This window comes from Lepidochelys kempii, chromosome 28 (assembly GCF_965140285.1).
Source record: "Lepidochelys kempii isolate rLepKem1 chromosome 28, rLepKem1.hap1, whole genome shotgun sequence".
Classification (NCBI taxonomy): Eukaryota; Metazoa; Chordata; order Testudines; family Cheloniidae; genus Lepidochelys; species Lepidochelys kempii.
Window position 1 is genome coordinate 3,100,710 of NC_136407.1, and position 7,972 is coordinate 3,108,681.

A 7,972-nucleotide genomic window follows, 5' to 3' on the forward strand; every position below is an offset into this window, starting at 1 on the left:
GGTGTCTTTGCTCGTCAGACTCCTGAGCCCCAAGTGCATGTGGTTCTTGCTCTGCACAGCACAGCCCTGGAGAACACGGACCTGCAAGTGTCCATCATATTATACCTTTGTTTAATCTATGAAAACATAAACTAGAGCCTCAGAGGACTGGAATTGATTTCAGCTGATGGACACGTTTGCTCGGTGTTTGTACATTTCAACAGGAAAAAGAAAAGGAGGACTTGAGGCACCTTAGAGACTAACCAATTTATTTGAGCATAAGCTTTCATGAGCTACAGCTCACTTCATGGGATGCAGGAAAGATGTTGAATGTTTAAATTCACTTCACATCCCCGTTCAGTGGGACTCGTGCACATATTGGAGATGTATGTTCATTAAAAGAGGCAATTTCTTAGGGAGCACCTGGATTTGAACCAGGGACCTCTTGATCTGCAGTCAAATGCTCTACCACTGAGCTATACTCCCTATAGGGGAATGCTCTTGAATTTAGTCTCTTGAAGATTATGGACACACCTTTTCTCAGAGCACTGCTCATACACTCTCAGACGTGGGTGGTTTTAAAAATGGGGGTTTGTTAAACTTTATCACTGCATGTAAACACCACAGCTGCGCAGTCTCACCAGAGCACAACTATTACTGATCTGGGACCACACCCTGCTCCCCCACTCCGTGCCCTTTAACGTCACCAGCATTGCTCCAAACCCTTAAAAACACAGGGGACATGTAAATAGAACCCATTAATCCCCATATCATTCATTCATTCATTTCCAAATAATGGCATTCTGACCAGGAGCACAGAGCTCCCAGGAGTGTCAGCCACACCCCTGTGCCCCGCAGCAGAGTGGGGCCCTTGTAGCGAGCAGGAGCCATAAATGCATAGGTCCCTTTTTCATATTTTGCACACTTGTGGTTCAGTGGGAGAATTCTTGTCTCCCATCCAGCAGGTCTGGGCTTAATTCATGGCGAGTGCTGAGCTGAGTTTTAAGCTTATGTAAGCAGGGAAATGGTCCCTCTATTGTGGGGAACTTTCCTGGCTTATACACTACCCTGGTGGAACTGGCTAGCGAAAGGATCTGAGTCCTTGCTCCCACTCCCTTTACCCAGAGGCCTGCCTGACCTCGAGGGCTCCCCTTCCACGCTCCTGTCTGGCAGAGTCCTTGTAACCCAAACAAGGCTGGGCCCAGGATTCCTGGGGGGTTAAACCCACAACCTTGTTGTGGTCACTTAGAACAGGACTAGGATGTCCCCACTCCAGGGTGCTCTCTCTGCACTGGGCACCCACTGATCATTACATACAGTTCAAGCAAATGTAATTTATTAACAAGCAAGCGATTTAAAAAATAAGGACAAAATGGGAAAGGTGAGAGGAAAACCGGTCACCCCGCTCTGTGGCACGGGGACACCACAACCAGCATCTCTGGATGTCAGGACAGTTCACAGTCTGTCCTGCCCACGTCCCAGGCTCCTTCTGAGGCCCCAGCTGTGCCAGATGCCCTCAGGCTCCAGGTGGCAGGACCCTTCTTTCCAGGGTCGACCCCCACATCTAGGTTACGATCCACCCCCTAGTCTGGCCTGCAAGGCCTTTGGCTTGGGGCATCTCCCTGCACTGGTCCCTCTGCCCAGGGTCCCCCTCACCCTCCCCAGCTGCTCACTGCACCCGGCTCCGGACTGCTCCAGGCCCAGCTCGAGCCCCAGCCCTGCTGCTGCTGCTATGCCTCCAGCATAGCTCCCTGGGCTGCTCCTCTGGCTCTGCGCCCCAGCTCAGCTCAGGCTCCTGCTCCCTCCTTAACTCAGCCCTGCTCCGGGCCAGGAAACTCCAGCTCACACGGAGGATGGGACCCCCCCAGCCTCCTGACTCCCTCATTAGCCAGCCCGCCCTGTCAATCAGGCTGACCTTGAGCACTGACCTCTCCCCATAGCCTTTGAGGACTGTCAGTCTCAGAGTCCTGGTTTCCCATCGACTCGTCCCCTTTCTTTGAAAAAGATATGTTGGAATTGGAAAAGGTTCTGAAAAGGGCAACAAAAATTATTAGGGGTATGGAACAGCTTCCATATGAGGAGAGATTAATAAGATTGGGACTTTTCAGCTTGGAAAAGAGACGGCTAAGGGGAAATATGATAGAGGTCTATAAAATCATGACTGGTGTGGAGAAAGTAGATAAGAAAATGTTGTTTACTCCTTCTCATAACACAAGAACTAGGGGTCACCCAATGAAATTAATAGGCAGCAGGTTTAAAACAAACAAAAGGAAGTGTTTCTTCACACAACGCACAGTCAATCTGGGGAACTCCTTGCCAGAGGATGTTGTGAAGGCGAAAACTGTAACAGGGTTCAAAAAAGAACTAGATACGTTTATGGAGGACAGGTCCATCAATGGCTATTAGCCAGGATGGGCAGGAATGGTATCCCTAGCCTCTGTTTGCCAGAAGCTGGGAATGGGTGACAGGGGATGAATCACTGGATGATGACCTGTTCTGTTGATTCCCTCTGGGGCACCTGGCATTGGCCACTGTCAGATGACAGGACACTGGGCTAGATGGACCTTTGGTCTGACCCAGTAGGGCCGTTCTTATGTTCTTTTGGTACTGCGAGAGGGCAAACCAAAAACCACTAAGTTTTAGTAAGGGGCCAACAGTCCCCTTACATTGAGAGGTAGAAATGACCGAATTTAAACTTTAAATATGTGCCAGTTTTCCAACTGTCATTTCAAGTTTTTTCATCCCAACATGATGACTTTCTGAATGAACCATCCTAGTTCAACCATAAGGTGTTGAGGTAGATGTAGGAGTCCCTGGGTAAAATTTTCAGGATTCTGTGATGCAGCAGGTCAGACCAGATATTCATAGCAATCTCGTCTGCCTTTGAAATCTATGACTAAACACAAAATATGGTGGTAAATGAATCCTCAGAAACTGCTTTCCCCCCTCCTCATCCCAGCAGAGAGTAATCCAAGGATGGGGGCTGTTCAGGAAGGACAGATAAAGGATGTGCTCCCCAGGGAGGAATCCAGATTCCAGCATTGTTATGCACCGAGGTGGCCTCCTTGGTAACTTTTACTCTGTGCGAGGTGGCGTCAGGAAATAAACCAGGAGAGACACGGCCGTCCGACCGATAGATGGCTGGCACAAACAGGACAACACAAGAGTGCTTTCACTTAAAGCTACACTTTACTTAGTCTCAAGCACTTACACACGTCCACAACAGGTTAGTACAACACCCCCAACCCTTGATAATTACCGAAGCTGAGTGTGGGTCTCGAGTGGCACAGCGGCAGCCTGTCTACCAGTGGGGAACATAAGCTTCATCCAGAGGAAGAGTCCCGTCCCGAAGAGTCCCCCTACCTCAAACTTTCCCCCCCTTATTTATACATTAGTAATAGAATGACATGTCCCTTAAAGAAAACTTGTTAAGCAAGCAGTTCCAATGGTCAAGCAAGAGGCTCCTTCTGATTATCAATTAACCAGGTGTGGGTTTTCCAGAGTTTGCAGCCTTGAGGCCCCAATAGAGATTCCTGGGCCACATCCTGCTCTTCTAAAATGCATGTATCAACAACTTCAACACAATTCTTATCAGGAAGGACGGGGAGCCAAGCTGCCCTTTCTATGGCACTCAAAACCTCCTCCCCTCCTGCCTTGGTCAAGCTGAGTTTGCTACATGGCCACCTTACGGCCTGCTCACTTGGCTGTTTTTAGCAATAAGCCATAGTGGTTTCAGACACTTTACTGGTTTGCTGACATCTCCCTGTACAGGGCCGGGGCAGGTGCTGAGTCAGGGAGAGAGAAGAGGAGTGAAAATAATAATATTTGGGGAAAATATATAGAATAACGTGAAAGTGGAATGCAATATGGACGGAGTGCCGGCTACAAACCAGCAGGGCCTCAGCAAGGATTGTGTGTAAACTGGGTGGGATTCCTCCACCAATCCTGATCCCCCCTGCCCAACTCCCCTCTCCTATGTCCCACTGACTCCACCCCACACCTCCCCTTAGTCCCGTTTCTCCAGACCCCCTGAGATGGAGTTGCTCCTGCTCTGTAATACTGATGAATGCTGTGTGTTGTCTGGACTCTTGGGGTGATGATGGTATGATTGATTTGGTTTAGTTTAATAGGGGGCTGTAAGCGGGGTGAAACTTAATTCCTGAGCAGGGGGCATGCCCTCAACCGGAATAGGCATGGGCCTTTAAATACCCGGGCCTTTTAAATCACCCCTGGAGCTACCAACTGCAGAGGCGGCTGGAGCCCCAGGCCCTTTAAATTGCTGCCCGAGCCCTGCTGCCAGAGCCCCCCGATAACGGCAGCAGCCCGGGGCTCCAGCGGTGATTTAAAGGGTCCAGGGCTCCACTCTGGTGACGGTGGCTGGGAGCCCCAGGCCCTTTAAATCACCGCTGGAGCCCTGCCGCGACTACCCCAGGGCTCCGGCAGCGGGGCTCAGGCAGCGATTTAAAGGGCCCGGGACTCCGGCTACTGCAGGGAGCCCCGGGCCCTTTAAATCGCTGGCCTGGGGAAGCCGGTCCAGTCCGGCTTACTTTCACCTCTGGCTGTAAGGAGACAACACCCAAACTCTTAGCTTTGAATATTCTCCTGACACACTCCAGTATTCAGTCTGATGAGCCGGGCCAGGGCCTGGGGCCCAGACGGTCAAAAGAACTGGGCAGCTTAAAAAGGCACTCCCTCAAGACAGGGAGGTGGCTATTCAGGTAATTGGTTGGGGGAAAGACAGGTAGACACAGGGACCCTGCTGGGGTGTCTGAAGAAGGTCTGCCTGCCTAGCTGACTGTCAGGGAATGGGCCTTTAGGTGAGACAGCCATGCGTGAAGGCGGTTTGCTATTTCAAAATCATTTTTCTCTTACCTTTCTTTTCTACAGCAAAATAAACACGACTTCGATTTGCAGGAGGCTGCTCTGACCCTGGGCACCACTGATCCCAGATGGACACAGGTGTCTGTCTTCACACTTCCTGCAGTTTTGAGAAGGGGAAGAGAAGGAAAATCAGTGATGGGTTTGTTTCTGTATTTGGTAAATGGACAGGAAGTTACCAGCACCCACTGCCGGGGCAGTCACACAGCCAGAGGGAGCTCTGGGGGATGCTTCTTTAACAGGAGAATGTAAGGCATGGAGGGGCAATTTCCATGCCCTGTCACTGACAAATAGCAGTCACCAGGGACCCACCCCAGAGGTGGCTACATCTCAACACTGGATGACATAACCCCTCTGTCATGGAGTTTGGGGGAGTCTGGGGCCTGCACCCCTCTTCCTGGGATTCACCGTGACTCTCAGCCAGCCAGTAAAGTGGAAGGTTTATTGGACAACAGGAACACAGTCTAAAACTGAGCTTGTGGGTACAACCAGGACCCCTCAGTCAAGTCCTTCTGGGGGGCAGGGAGCTCAGACCCCAGCCCTGGGGTTCCCTGCGTTCCACCACCCAGCACCAAACTGAAACCAACACCCGCCCCCAGCAGGCTCCCTCCTGCAGCCTTTGTCCAGTTTCCAGGGCAGAGGTGTCACCTCCCCCGCCCCCTCCTGGCTCAGGTTTCAGACTCGCAGGTCTCCCATCCCCAGTGAAACTCCCCAGCCACATTCCCAGGTCAACACTCCCCCCTCCCTGCTGCCTCACACCCTCATGGAAGTGTCTGTCGTGGGGTGTTTGACTACTCCTGGCGAAATCGGGGATGGGAATGTGAGGGGTTAATACAGTAGTATGGTGATTCCCAGACCTCGATTATGTAAGCGGGGGAATAGTCCCGCTCTTGTGGGGAACTTTCCTGGCTTCTGCACGACCCCAGTGAAGTGGGCTAGCGAAAGGATCTGAGTCCTCGCTCCCACTTCCTTTACCCAGTGGCCTCCCTGCCCTTGAGGACTCCCCTTCCCCTCTCCTGTCTGGCAGAGTCCTCGTAACCCCAACAAGGCTGGGCCCAGGATTCCTGGGCGGCTCGACCCCCAACCCTGCTGTGGTCACCTAGGACAGGGGCTAGGGTGTCCCCATTCGGGGGTACTCTCTCTGCATTGGGCACTTCTCTGACCCACTGACCATTACGTACAAGTTAAAGCAAATGCAAGTTATTTAATCAACAATTAATTTGAAAAAGGATAAGGGGAAATGGGAAAGGTTAAAGGAAACACATCACCCTGCTCTGTGGCAGGGAGCATCACAAACAGCGTCTCTGGAACGTCAGAAAATGGGGTAACATGTGAGGAGGAGAATGAGGAAAGGGCCAGTAATGTGAGAGAAAGGGGGAATGTAGGGGGATTTTACATCCCTATGTGAGGGTTACGCAGTAAAGGGAAGGACAGGGGAGAATCGGGATTTGACAGGGAAGCGGCAAACCAGGGAGAATTTCATCAATCCCCTGGAATCTCCTGCCTACACAGAGATAGTTCAGCCTCCCTGCCTCCTCCCACCTCCATTTCTGGCTTATTTTTCATTCCTCCCTTCCTGACCCTGCCCGCCACCCCAGACACACCCAGGGGACACCCCACTGGGGCCCGCTCTCGATCCCCCCGACACCCCTCCCCAGTTGTGCCCCCAGAGCAGACCCTGGCAGGGGCGTTGAATAGCAGCTTCACTGTCATTAACTAGCTCCGATCGCTTTTAAGAACCAGAGAGCAGGTTCCCGGGGGGCTGCAGATCTGAGCCCCCAGGGCCCCCGGTGCAGAGAGTCATTTCCTGCCCCCTCCAGGTCCCGCTCAGTCGCCTGGAGTCTCTGCCCCAGGGGCTGATGTGGGCAGAGGCCGGGGCTGCCCCAAGGGGCTAGTTCCAGCTGGAGACAGTCTAGGGTTGCCAACTTTCTAATAGCACAAAACCGAACACCCTAGCCCCACCCTTCCCTGACGCCCCGCCCCCACTCACTCCGTCCCCCCTCCCTCCATCGCTCATTTTTACTGGGCTGGCACATGGAGTTGGGGTGCGGGAGTGGGTGAGGGCACCGGCTGCAGGCTCTGGGGTGGGGCCAGAAATGAGGGGTTCAGGGTGCAGGAGATGAGGGCTCCAGCGGGGGGGGTCAGGGGTGGGACGGGGATGAGGGGTTTGGGGTGTAGGAGGAGGCTCTGGGCTGGGGCCGAGGGGTTCAGGGTGTGGGAGGGGGCTCAGAGCTGGGAGTTGCAGTACAGGAAGAGGTGAGGGGAGCAGGCTCCAGGTGGTGCTTACCTCGGGCGGCTCCCGGGAAGCAGCCAGCCTGTCTCTCCAGCTCCTAGGCGTAAGGGCGGCCATGGGGCTCCACACGCCGCCCCGCCCCAAGCGCCAGCTCCAAAGCTCCCATTGGCCAGGAATTGTGGAGCTGGCACTCAGGGCAGGTGCAGCGCATGGAGCCCCCATGGCTGCCCCTAAGCTTAGGAGCCGGAGGGACGTGCTGGCCCTGCCCAGGGGCTGGTGTCGGCAGAGCCTGGGACTGCCCTAGTGGGGCTAGTTCCATATGGAAAAAATCCCCCTTGCTTGGCACAGAGGGGTTAATGACGGTCTCCCCGCTGCACAGACCCCATGGGGGGCGCAGCAGCTGCCCAGCCTAGCTCCGCGGAGGCAGCAGCCCCTTCTATTCACAGAGCCCAGGAGCGGGGCAGCGTCCGACCCATTTTTGTGTCCGCAACACCCAGGCAGCGCTCGCTGGGCAGGGGCTGCCCCTCCCGCTCTCCGCGAGTCCCGAAGCCGGACTGAGCCACGCGGCTGGGCCCTGGGAGCACATGCCGGGCCCGATCTAGCTGCGGGAGCGAACGGGCACAGGCCTTAATTTGTAATGAACGAGGTGCCGGGGCTCCAGCAATGCGTTTACACTCCTGACTGATGCAGCAAGCCCAGAGGTGCCGGTCTCTGAACTGCCAAGCCCAGAGCACAGGTGCTGGAAGGCGGGTGCTGGGCAGGGGCGGGGAGTGGTACGGGCCCGTGGGGCCCGGCTCCACCAAAGTTTGGAGCCAGTTCTCTCCCCCGCCCCGGCTGCCGCCCCTGCGCGCCTCCCCCAGAGTGTCCCCCCTGGCCCCGGAC

The 7,972-nt window shown here is 54.4% G+C and overlaps 1 non-coding gene across 1 annotated transcript; it reads right to left on the minus strand.

Annotated features, from left to right (window-relative positions):
• Nucleotides 1-393: 393 nt before the first annotated feature.
• On the minus strand, nucleotides 394-465 carry TRNAC-GCA (transfer RNA cysteine (anticodon GCA)). Its single transcript has one exon. It is a non-coding gene; the product is annotated as a tRNA-Cys (tRNA).
• Nucleotides 466-7,972: the final 7,507 nt, after the last annotated feature.